The sequence below is a fragment of the Sturnira hondurensis genome, unplaced genomic scaffold, assembly GCF_014824575.4.
Source record: "Sturnira hondurensis isolate 20B ecotype Veracruz unplaced genomic scaffold, ASM1482457v3 Scaffold0010428, whole genome shotgun sequence".
NCBI classification, from domain to species: Eukaryota; Metazoa; Chordata; class Mammalia; order Chiroptera; family Phyllostomidae; genus Sturnira; species Sturnira hondurensis.
Window position 1 is genome coordinate 4,167,965 of NW_028083059.1, and position 11,848 is coordinate 4,179,812.

Sequence of the window (11,848 nt, forward strand, 5' to 3'; positions counted from 1 at the left end):
CCACTAGTGTAGAAAGGTCATGGGTCCTGAAGAACCACACTATCTTCATTGATCTAAGTCCATGGAATACCTTCCATGCTCCCTAATCCTTAGAATGCCAAAGAGCCTCTTCAATTCATATACATGCCAAAATACTTTTTGTAGAATGAATGAATGAGTGAATGAATGAATGAACAGGTAAATAAAATATCTTTTAGAAATATGTTCCTATGATAGTTTTATGTGTCAACTTAGCTGGGCTATAGTAACCAGTTATTTAATCAAACATTAATACATGTGTTTCTATTTTGCACTGATGGTTAACATCTACAATAAGCTTACTTTAAGTAAAGACTAGCCTCTGTAATGTGGGTGGGCCTTGTCCAGTTAGATGAAAGTCTTTAAGAGCAAAAGTAAGTTTCCCTGAAAAATTCTGCCTCAAGATTGCAACATCAGCCCCTACATCAGGAGTTTCTAGCCTGCCAGCTGTCCCACAAATGTTAGTTAGCCTAGCCAGCCCCACAGCCATGTGTAAGCTGTATACAGCATAAATACTAGTTTAGTTGCCCTGGAGAGCTCTAAATAATGCAATACTATTTATCAATGTTTGTAGGTAATATCAGGGCTTAAATACATAAATTGATTGTAAAGAGATTCCTGTGTCATAATATATGTCACTATATATTTTTACAATTGATGAAAAATACTAAAATAATACTAGTACCAATGAGAAGTGTAAATTGTTGACATTAATCAAGGGTTTCTATCCTGAGAAAATTTGGAAAATATAAAATGACCACTCAGTTCAGGGAAAAAATTTTCACCAGCTCTATAGTAAAACAGACTGTACACATGACTAAAAGGTGAAGAAGAATGAGAACCTGAGTCTCAGAGTTCAAAATGAAAGGCTTCTTTCAGCCAACTGCTGAGCTGATGTTATGTGAGTCACCTTCAGAGCCAAAGCCCCTCTTCCTTGCCCTACCATTTGTCCCAGTATTACAACTGTCTGTAATCCCTCGGAAGCTCCAAAAGACTACAGTCTCCACTCATACCAGTCATAGTAATAATTACCATATCCTGAGTGCATCCCATGTGCCATGACTTTTTATAAAGTATTCCATGTATAAAAGTTATTCTCAAAACCCTGTAAGATAGGAGTTATTTGTAACACTTGTTTTACACAAGAAGAAAACTAGACCTTTGATCGGTCAGTAATTGCCCAAAGAGTCTTTAGTTTTATGTTGACTACTGAGCACTCATTGTAGATGTTCATTAATTACTTGGTGAGTTAAGTAATACAGGTGCTCTAAAGAGAATTTGATGCAAATCATGTATTTAACAAACGAGGAAACTGAAGCCAAGACAAGTAACTGGCTTGTTCCATAAATACAGAAAATTAATGGCATTGTCACTACCAGAAGCCAACTCTCTTAACTGTTAGGTGAGTTCATCACAGATTTCATATTTCTGCTCCTAACAGCGATAACTTCCGAGGCCCTTTGTACCAGCAAGACATCCCTGAACTAGCTAACCAGATATTATGCTTGGTCTGTCAGAGAGTGAGGGAAGTTAGTTGCTGATCTCTTTCTCTTACCCTCCCAAACCACTTCTATCTACAATCAATGCAGTCTCTAACAAAAGTAGATCATTAATGATTTCATTCTTTTCTTGATTAAAAATAACAAACAAATAAACCTAAAATTCCTCTCTTAACCCATTCAGTTAGTAAAGTATGTATTTGAGTTTATAAATCTTACTTAAACCCTCCCAGTATGTGCAACATTTGCATAGAACATGTGTAACTTTCTCCCAAAAACCAAGACCCCCCCACCACCAAATGTTGTGTTACAACATTTGTGTTACAAATGTTCCCCAGACAGTGATACAAATATTTCTTAGGCTTTTCAATTCCTTAGGTAGAAACTAGTTTTAGAAGTGTGAACTGGAAAAGCTAATTTTTGGTGAGAGACATTATCTAAAAATTAAAAGGACCTTCAGAATATATAATGTCGAATCACTGGATTGTACACCTGCAACTAGTGTAATGTTGTATGTCCATTATAATTGAAACATTAAAATGATTTATAAATAAATAAAATAAAATAAAAGATTAAAAGGAAAATGATACAAGCTATAAAGTAAAAGCAAGCCACAAATTCAGAGCAAAAATTCTGGGTTGAAAATAAAAGCATAGAATTCCAAACTCTCAGAAATTCTAGAATTAACAAATTTCCTGGCCATTGGAACACCTGACTATCCCCAGTATAAATTATCTATTCATACGTCATCAAGAGGTCTCTATGCAGTGACCTGGACAGAGCCATTGGAGGAACCCACCAATCGATAAGCAATTATCCATAATGAAGATAAATAAGCTTCACTTTTCCAAGAGTAAAATGAAAAGAGTTATAAGTGTCTACCCTCTCAAGCTCTGGTTCTTGGCCTATAGAAATCATCTTTGTCCATCCAGAATGTAAGCCTACAAAATTATACCACCTTTGATAACCAAATACATTTTCTTATCTTCTGAAATCCTCTAGCATAAGTGGAAATAATTAACTATGTACATTTTTAACCTGCCATTGTGATAATCAATTTAGACCTCTTCATCATATTCCAACTCCAGTGGTTTTCATCAGATTCTTCCAATACCTCAGGCATCTTCCTGCACCAGGTTTATTAGATTTTGTGGGGGCAGGGGGGTTGCTTTTGTTTTCATTTTTTTACTTGAATACTTTCTTCTTAACCTTCTGATCCACCTAAATAAACTCTTAGGAGTGGATTTCTCTGATCATACTACCTGAATTAGTTCTCTCCCTCTGTTATTCTCTATCATAAGCACATTTGTTTTTTTTAATAATTCTTATAGCAGTCTGTAATTTTTTGTTGGCTTCTTTTTTCTATTTTCTTTTGTAGACAGTAAACTCATTGAGGTCAGAAATTTTTATATCCCCAGATTCTATCAAAGTAACTAGCATAAGATGGACATTCAATAACTGTGAATCATCCCAGGCTGGTGTAGCTCAGTGGATTGAGCACCGGCCTGCGAACCAGAGTATCCTGGTTCGATTCTCAGTCAGGGCACATGCCTGGCCAGTTCCCAGCAGGGGATGCATGAAAGGCAACCATACATTGATATTTCTCTCCCTCTCTCCTTCCCTTCCCCTCTAAAAATAAATAAATAAATCTTTGAAAAATAACTATGGATCAAATAAATGTTCTGATGAAAATAAAAATTGTACATTTATGTTTGATCTATGCTCATATACCTGGTAGAGGTCTGTAGTTTTGAAGTCTGCTTTTCCTTGTTCTGTATAGACATATATTAAGTTTTGGGCATTTTACCTAGAATTTTTTTAGAAGACAGACATAATATATGTAGTCAGTTTGGCATAAAATTCAGCACCACAGAGAATTACAATTCTGGAGAGACCTTAGAAGTGAAAAAAGGACCAGGAATTTTGTCCTGACTATGTAATCTTATGCTCGTTATTTAAATTACACTACATTAAGTTATATTACATTACATTAAATTACATTAAGTTAATTATTTTAGTTTCTTCCTCTGTTAAGTAGAAATAATAATAATACCTTCCTGGTTAAAAAGGTTATTCCCGGGATAAAAATGAAAAGGCATATAAAATTTTTCATATGACAGTAAGAACTTTAAAAAGTGGATATTTTTACTCTTGATTATTTCAACTGACAATTGCTGTTAAGTCAGAAGAATCTGGTGAAGGATTCAGACAAAGAACATGTATGCATGGCCTGTGGACATGAACAACAGTGTGGAGATTGACTGTGGAAGTCGGGGCAGGTTGGAGGAGGGGGGCAGAGGGGAAAAATTGGGACAACTGTCACAGTATAAGCAACACTATTAAAAAACATAATAATTAAAAATTATTTTAAAAAGGAATCTAGAAGTAACACAATTACATGCTTTCCTTTCTCCAATTTTTACAAAACTCAATATGACAAGAGGCATAATAGCATTTTCAAAAAGTTCATATAAATTACAAACAAGATATCTCACCCCTAGTCTTCCAAATGCACATGGCAAATTTTAATGCCTCAGCCCAGTCAAACCCTTGATGCTCCTTGCATGGCATCAGTGAGAATATTTTCAAGAGCTGGTGGTTCTCTAACCCTAAATACAGATTTGCACTCATTAAACACTTTGCTAATAACCATGATCTCACTGTTGGTGGGATTGCAGACTGGTACAACCACTATGGAAAACAGTATAAAATTTTCTCAGAAAACTAAAAATGAACATGCCTTTTGACCCAAACTTCCAATGTTAGGAGTATGCCGTAAGAACCCTGAAACACCAATCCAAAAGAACCTATGTACCCCAATGTTCATAGCAGCACAATTTACAATAGCCAAGAGTTGGAAGCAACCTAGATGCCCATCGGTAAATGACTGGATCAAAAAGCTATGGTACATTTACACAATGGAATTCTATGCTGCAGAAAGAAAGAAGGAGCTCCTACCCTTTGCAACATCATGGATGGAACTGGAAAGCATTATGCTGAGTGAAATAAGCCAGGCAGTGAAAGACAAATACCATATGATCTCACCTTTAACAGGAATCTAAACAACAAAAAAACAAGCAAGCAAAATATAACCAAAGACACTGAAATACAGAACAGGCTGACAGGGACCAGAGGGGAGAGTGGAGAGAATCACAGGGGAAAAAGGGAAGGATTCACATGAACAAATATGAAGAAGGACACATGGACAATAACTAAGGTGGGGGGTGGAAATGAGAGGGAGGTGGGGAGCACTGGGTGGGTAGGCAGGGCTGGGAATATAAGACAGAAAACTGCCCTGGCTGGTGTAGCTTAGTGGATTGAGCATGGGCCTGCGAACCACAGGATCACGGTTCAATTCCCCGTCAGGGCACATGCCTGGGTTGCAGGCCGGTTTCCCGCAGGGGACTCAGGAGAGGCAACCATACATTGATGTTCCTCTCCTTCTCTCCTTCCCTTCCCCTCTGAAGATAAATTTTAAAAATCTTTAGAAAATGTAATATATGAAAATATATTTTAAACAAGACAGAAAACTGTACTTGAACAAGAATTAAATAAAATAAATATTTTTAAAAAAAGGATCCTAGAACTGCCACATCAGCACTATTGCTCCTCTGCAGCAACCCTTCTGTAATCTCACGTTTCTCCACCAGGTGAGGTTGGGAGGCACGCAGTTTAGTTCTCCTGCCTTAGATCTTTTTTCTCTTTGAAAGTCAGTGAAATGCTTTTGTAGACAATGCAATCTTCCACTAATATCTCAACAGTAACTGAAACTTACAGTCCAGCTAATAATATGACCTTCCTAACTCAACTTTAAACCATTCTGCATTCCTCTGAGTATTTTAAACTTATTTCTTTCAGTGCTTCTTTGCGACTCCCATCAGCAAAGGTTATTGATGTAATCTCAGAACAGTAGGAAATGGGACATATTTGTCAAGAGCTAGTGTTCCAGCTATATATCACATTAGCAATTTTAAAAATCCCGTTTGCAAGTGGAAAATCCTGTTGGTGAGATATTTACAAGAAGATATTCTTGCCCATTCACAATTTAAATTGAAAAATCAGAAGTGAAAAGAAGATTGTTTTTCTATATCTATAGTAAAGAAAAGTAAGGCACTACTGTCGGTAAAGTTGATACTGGGTAAATTCAGTTTTGTATGCAATACAGCATGTAAGAGTATATAACAAAGTTAGAGTAAAATGATGTCTATTAACAGTGGTAACTTTTGAAATGTATCTTATAAGTAAAGTGTAACATAGGAGAACTAAAAATAAATTGACATTATCATCTAGATGGTAGCCATAGTGTCCTCTCTTTTCTGGCTTGTTTAGTTAATAAAACAACTTGAAAACTGAGGCTGATTTCTAAGATCATCTCTACGCCAACCACGAACGTTATGTGGGACAGAGATCTCTGAACTCTCCACTTACTCTGACTTCAATGAGGACTGAGCATATTGGCATAATGAAGCATAAGATTGTTCTTTGTAAGGCAATATATATATTGAGTGAGAAGGCTTTTTGTGTTGTCATAAATATGACTGTGGAATTTTGGAACAAAAAATAGGAATATTTTGAGACCAATTTTGGAGCATCGGTCTCAAAAAATAAATAGACTTCCTGGGTTGAGGCATGGCAGGTAAGGTCAAACAGAACTGGTAACGTAAAGAAAGAAAAGGGACTAGAAAGGAAAGGAGGAAACTTCCAGGTACCTTTTGCCAAGCAAATACTTTTTCATGTGCCCTAAACTCTGGAAATTGTGTCTGCAATTCACTGTGAATAATTATTGGCTTATTTCTGGTGATGCACTGAGCCCATAAACCCTTCCGGTCCCTCCAGAGAATAAACCAACGCTTATAAAATTATTAATTGGTGAGTTGTTAGGTGAATGAAAACAATATGTACAGCCATACTCAGACTTAAATATAGAAACTTTTTGGCCAAGAGTTTTATAGGTTTTGCCTGAACATTACAGAACATTCATAGAATGGGTCACTGCTAACTACATTAAATAGCTCAAAGTAATATTTCCAGTTACTGAAAAAGAACATAGTAGCAACATATTATTTTAATCAAATGGTTTTTATTCCTTCAATTAACCCATCTTTTTTAAATGTAAATCCACTGAGTGACTATTATTAAAACAGCATAATTGAATGGTCAGAAAAGATCATCTTTTATCATTAGGCCTGATTAGGTACAGTCATCATCTAAGGCCAAAGACTTTGCCTATATTCATCATTAATTGAGATAAATACAAGATAATTCCATGTAGAATTACCTATAACCAAATACATATAGAAACCAAATATATATAAAATAAAGCTATATAAGACTTAACTCCATTACATAATTTCATTTATTATATAGTGATCAACTTCATTACATAATTTCTCTTCCTTTTGTTTATATAAACCAGGCTTAGTGTACGAAGAGATAATAGCCTCTCTTTCAATAAAAAGGCTTTATAACTTTGAGAAAGTTATTAATTACAAGTATTTGGTCCTTCAAGCTGCCTTGTATTATTTGTCTATTTTCCTTAGGATGGCATTTTTCCATTTCTGAACATTACTGCTGCTGTAGACTAGTCAATGAAAATATTATTTCCTCCATATAAATGTATGTTCTGATTTACTTTTGTATGGTTTCTTTAACCCCTACTCAGTTTTATCCCATGGTGATGTTTTTGAGCTGAAAAGGGTAACTTTACTTGGCATTATTCTAGTAAGTATTACTGACATGCAGCCGTACAATTTTAAACTAAGTTCAGCAATGATTTAAAAAAAAGAATAAGAAGAAGGGAGTTAGTGCTACTGAAAAATGACTTTCAGCCATCTAACCCTTAGGGGGTACTGTTCTTCTTGTATGAGAGTAAATATTTTTGCTCCAGCCTAATAGGCACTATAGGAATAAGATTTGAGCATTGAAATATTCTTAAAGTAGTATACTATAATAAATGGAACAGATTTGTGACCAAGATACTTGTGGTTATTTTAATTACCAGACAAAGCATGCTGTAAAATCAGTTGCATGATTCTTTCTAGAACAAAGGAATTTGCTGAAATGTTTCAGCCAGCAAGAAATGGTCACGTTCAACTGAGGGATAACCTTCAAACAAGAACTTGCAGTGGTTCTCCTGACAGAGAAGAAGAGCTCAAAACAGGAAAATGGAACTAAATGGAATGTGTAGAATAACTGAAACAAAAGCTTCTTTTCTTACGAGTCTATCCCACCCACCACTGTCCTGCACACTGTGAGGAAACACTGAGAATCACACAGATCATCAACATTTAAAGATCAAAGGGAAACTTTCCTTTTTCTTCATTACCCCTCCAAAAGTTTACATGCTGGCAGAGATCCCAGGTCAAACTATCACAATCGAAAATTTACCAGAAAGCAGGAGTTTACATCACACAAGTAAATTGTTGTCAGTTTTTAGCAAACCAAACTTTGGGTGAGAGATTGTCTAATTACAGCTGGGTGAGTCCACAAACTAGAAAGGTTGAAATTTCCCCAGAAAATTATGAATATGATACCTTAATACAGGAAACAAAATATTATTTGGGTGACTACTGGCCTATAGAACAATTTTCCTTCTTTTCCTGACAGGATATATGAGAAGCTAATGGTCACCAGTAAGATGAGGATCATGTAAACCACCCATAAAACAGAGGAATGACCCCCTTGCCTTGGAATCTGCGCCACACTTCCTTCTCCCAAATTTACTGCTTAAACTTTGACCCCTCCACCCTATGTCAGGTTAAAGTTTCTAAGAAGTAACAAATATGAAAAGCATAATAGGTAGAGAATGCAAATTGAGATTCTGACTAGAGGGAATTTATAAAGTTCAATAACCATGACTCAGCTGTAGCAAATGTAATTTAGTGTGTTTTAAGTTTAGTAACAGAACAGCTTCTCTGTAAGTTACACAGTTGGCATCTAGAAAATGACCAAAAATGACTACACTGTAGTAAGTCTCATTCCTGGTACTTATAAATGCACTTCACCTAATATTTTGACTGATGTGATGGAGTCTGGTGATGTAATACAACTTCTGAATTCTCATGAGTTCTAGAACGTGAAAAATTATTTGAATGTTCTTTGCAGGTATCCTTCAAACCTGTTTTAATATAAAACACCCCCAACTTCAGTTTTGAAAATCTGCAACCAAAATGTGCAAAAAGAAGAAGGTACTTGGAAAATGTGGGACTCTCAAGGAATGACACAGACCTGTCTTGAGCTTAGGATAGTATCAGGGAAGTAAAAGTTTAGGAGTTGGAGAGAAAAGCACGAGAATATAAGAGGTAGATACAATAAAAGGCATGGCAGATACCAAAAAAAAAACAAAAACCTTTTCCCATTTCCAAATTTTGCTTAAGGATCATAATATGTTTATATAAATATTACTCATTGACCACAAAGTTTAGCCTACTGTCTGTTATGATTTCTGGTCCTATTTGCCTAGTAAATCAATTTATAAATCTTGTTAGCTAAACTATAAATAGGCTTGGTGGACTAGTTTGAGAATTCGATCACCATTTACTACTTTGCACATATAATAAATTTCAGTTCAAATTTTAAAAAATACATACAACACACTTTATTTAAAAGTGAAGGGAAAGGAAGGAGCGAAGAGGTATCATTTAAGGAGCAGAGAGCTTCATTTTTGCGGGATGCAAAGAGTTCTGGAAAGGGGTGGTGGTGATGGTTGTGCAATAGGAAAAATTTAATGACACTGAACTGTCCACTTAAAAAAGGGCTTAGATGATAACTTTTATATTATGTTTTTATCACAATAAAGATTTTTTTTAAGTTGGGATGTTTTAGCACATCTCTATGACTAAAATAATTTGTAACTAATTAGATTCAAAGGAAAGTCCCTAAAGCTTACTTTATTTTCCTATATCTGAAACTATAAAACACACCAAAAGTATACTAGATATGAACTACAAGAAAAATGTGAAGTTACAAAACAGGATTATTGTACATTGCAGATAATTTACCACTCTGGCAATGCTACTCTCTATCAACTAGGATTTTCTTTATTTGTATCTGTTTGCTCAAAATGAAAACACAATCTTCTTAACACATTTGTTAGCCCCGGAATAGTAAAGTTTTATATCTAGCACTTGACCTGCATCTTAATTAAACTATTAAATGTTATCTCAGTGCATACAGACGTTAGTTGTGCCTTCTCTATCTCCTTTTCATTTCAAGGTTTCAATCTAATTTTTTTAAAGAAAAGTCTAATAAGTGCACAATAAAAACCAGACTGTAGCATTTATAGATTAACTCTTGTCTAAGATTTGCCTTTTTTCCTTTGGCTTATAAAGTTATTTATTCAAGGATTAGTCATTTCATTCCCAAAGGAGATTTTACAAATGAGTTTTCAGTGTTTTTTTATCAAATATTATTATAATTTCTTTATAGCTCCTAGATGACAGAGAATAATTAATTTCTCCATTACATAGAATACTAGAAGTGGATAAAAGAACAAAATAACTGAGGTGTATAAAGCAGAATTGAAAGTTCAAGTTTGCAGCATATTGGATTGCAGATAGAAAAGTTTGAAACCAGTATTGTTATCCTCTGGCTTTGGATTCTAGCCCATTTAATTGAAACTCTTCCTTCCTGAAGTGATTCATCTCTCTTCATGATGTCATGTGTTTAAAGAAGACTTTTACTTTAGGTTACATGTCCCTCTTAAGCATTCCAATAACGTTATAAATATTATGCCAATCAGCACACCCATTGTAACCTATTTCTTTGTCTTTCCTTCCCTCTCAACTGTGAACAAGTGTTGATTCTATGCTCTTCTTTGTCCTGGTTTCAGGTTCTACTCTATTATTTATCATGTTGTTGGGATTAAATACATAAGAATAAAGAAAAACAAAAAAGTTATAGTGTTTAGGTCATGGTTCTAAACTTTTCACATTTATTAAATTCTCAAATCAACCTTTTGAGTGGGTATTATTATTATTACCATATTTCATAAGTCAGGAAACTGAGGAACAGTCAAGTTTAGGGGACTTGCATTTGTTTATAGAGATGGTAAGTAGGTATGGTACATAACCCCCACACGAAATTAAATAATCAGAATAATCAGGTGCTAAAACGCATCTCTCTCCCAGATCCGTGGGAGACTTAAAGTTCTACAAGATGAAGGGCCATATGAAAATAAAAGACAACTGTTCCTTATCTCATCCCCATGTTTTATATTAAACAAGCAAAGTACTTTTGTTAATGAATAAAATTCAAAGAGATTTGGATTATCACCATGCTACCAGACATAATCAGTTTGCATTCTGATTCCAATCCTTTCAAACTATTTACTTAAAGATAATTTTTATACAAAATGGGATCGTATTCTATATATTTTTAATAATCTGCCTTTGTCTCTTAACATTGTGTATGTCTTTCTACAGCAATAGCTATAAATTTTCATCATTTTTTTTTACCAGTTGTGAAATAATTTTTTAAATCCACTGTGTCACTATCACTGATGTATACATTTGACTATGTCAGTATGGAAATGTGAAAACAAAGTTATTCTCAAAAGTAGAGATGTTAGGGGAAAGAGCAAAAGCTGAGGTATGAGGATGCCACTGACAGGAAATTAACAAGAGACACTACAGAAGCAAGTTGAAGTCAGTAGTTGGCCTGCAATAATCAAGCAGCATATAGTGACTCTGGTAGTGGATACAATGGAGAGAAGTCAGGAGAGCATCGATATACCACTTTTGTATCTAGGTTCATGAGTATGTGTTGCCTAACTAGGTTTGCTAAAAATTCCTCATAGACATAAAAAGAATCAAAGGGCTTTTAGAACATCTTTGAGAAAACTAGTCAACGGTTAAGTACAGTTAGTCATGCAGAAAAGTTAAGACAACCTTTGGTACCTTATATTTCTCAAAATGTGCATTGATCTAGAAAGAGCCTGCCTAGGTCAAGGATGCTTAGCTACAGCTGAACACATGAGTAGCAGAAAGACTGATTGCATTATTGACAAATTTTAAACAAATTCATAGCAAGTGTGTTTGTATATTTAAGTATCTCGAACATTAATGGAGCAGGAGCTAAAGACATGTCTTGATAGGGAGTAAGAAGGAAAGACGCTGAGAACACTCACACAGCAATGCACATTTTTCTGTGACACCGAAGTAATGGCACTTAAACCGTACATAAAACACTTTTACAAGCGGATCTCTTTCCAAGGAAATAAAAAGACATGCTTAATCTGTAGGAAAATAAAACTTCCTGGGGTGAGGTCTCAGACAGTTGGGTTTAAAGGTTCATTCTTTTTCAATTGTGGTATTTTGTTTTAACGAGGCACA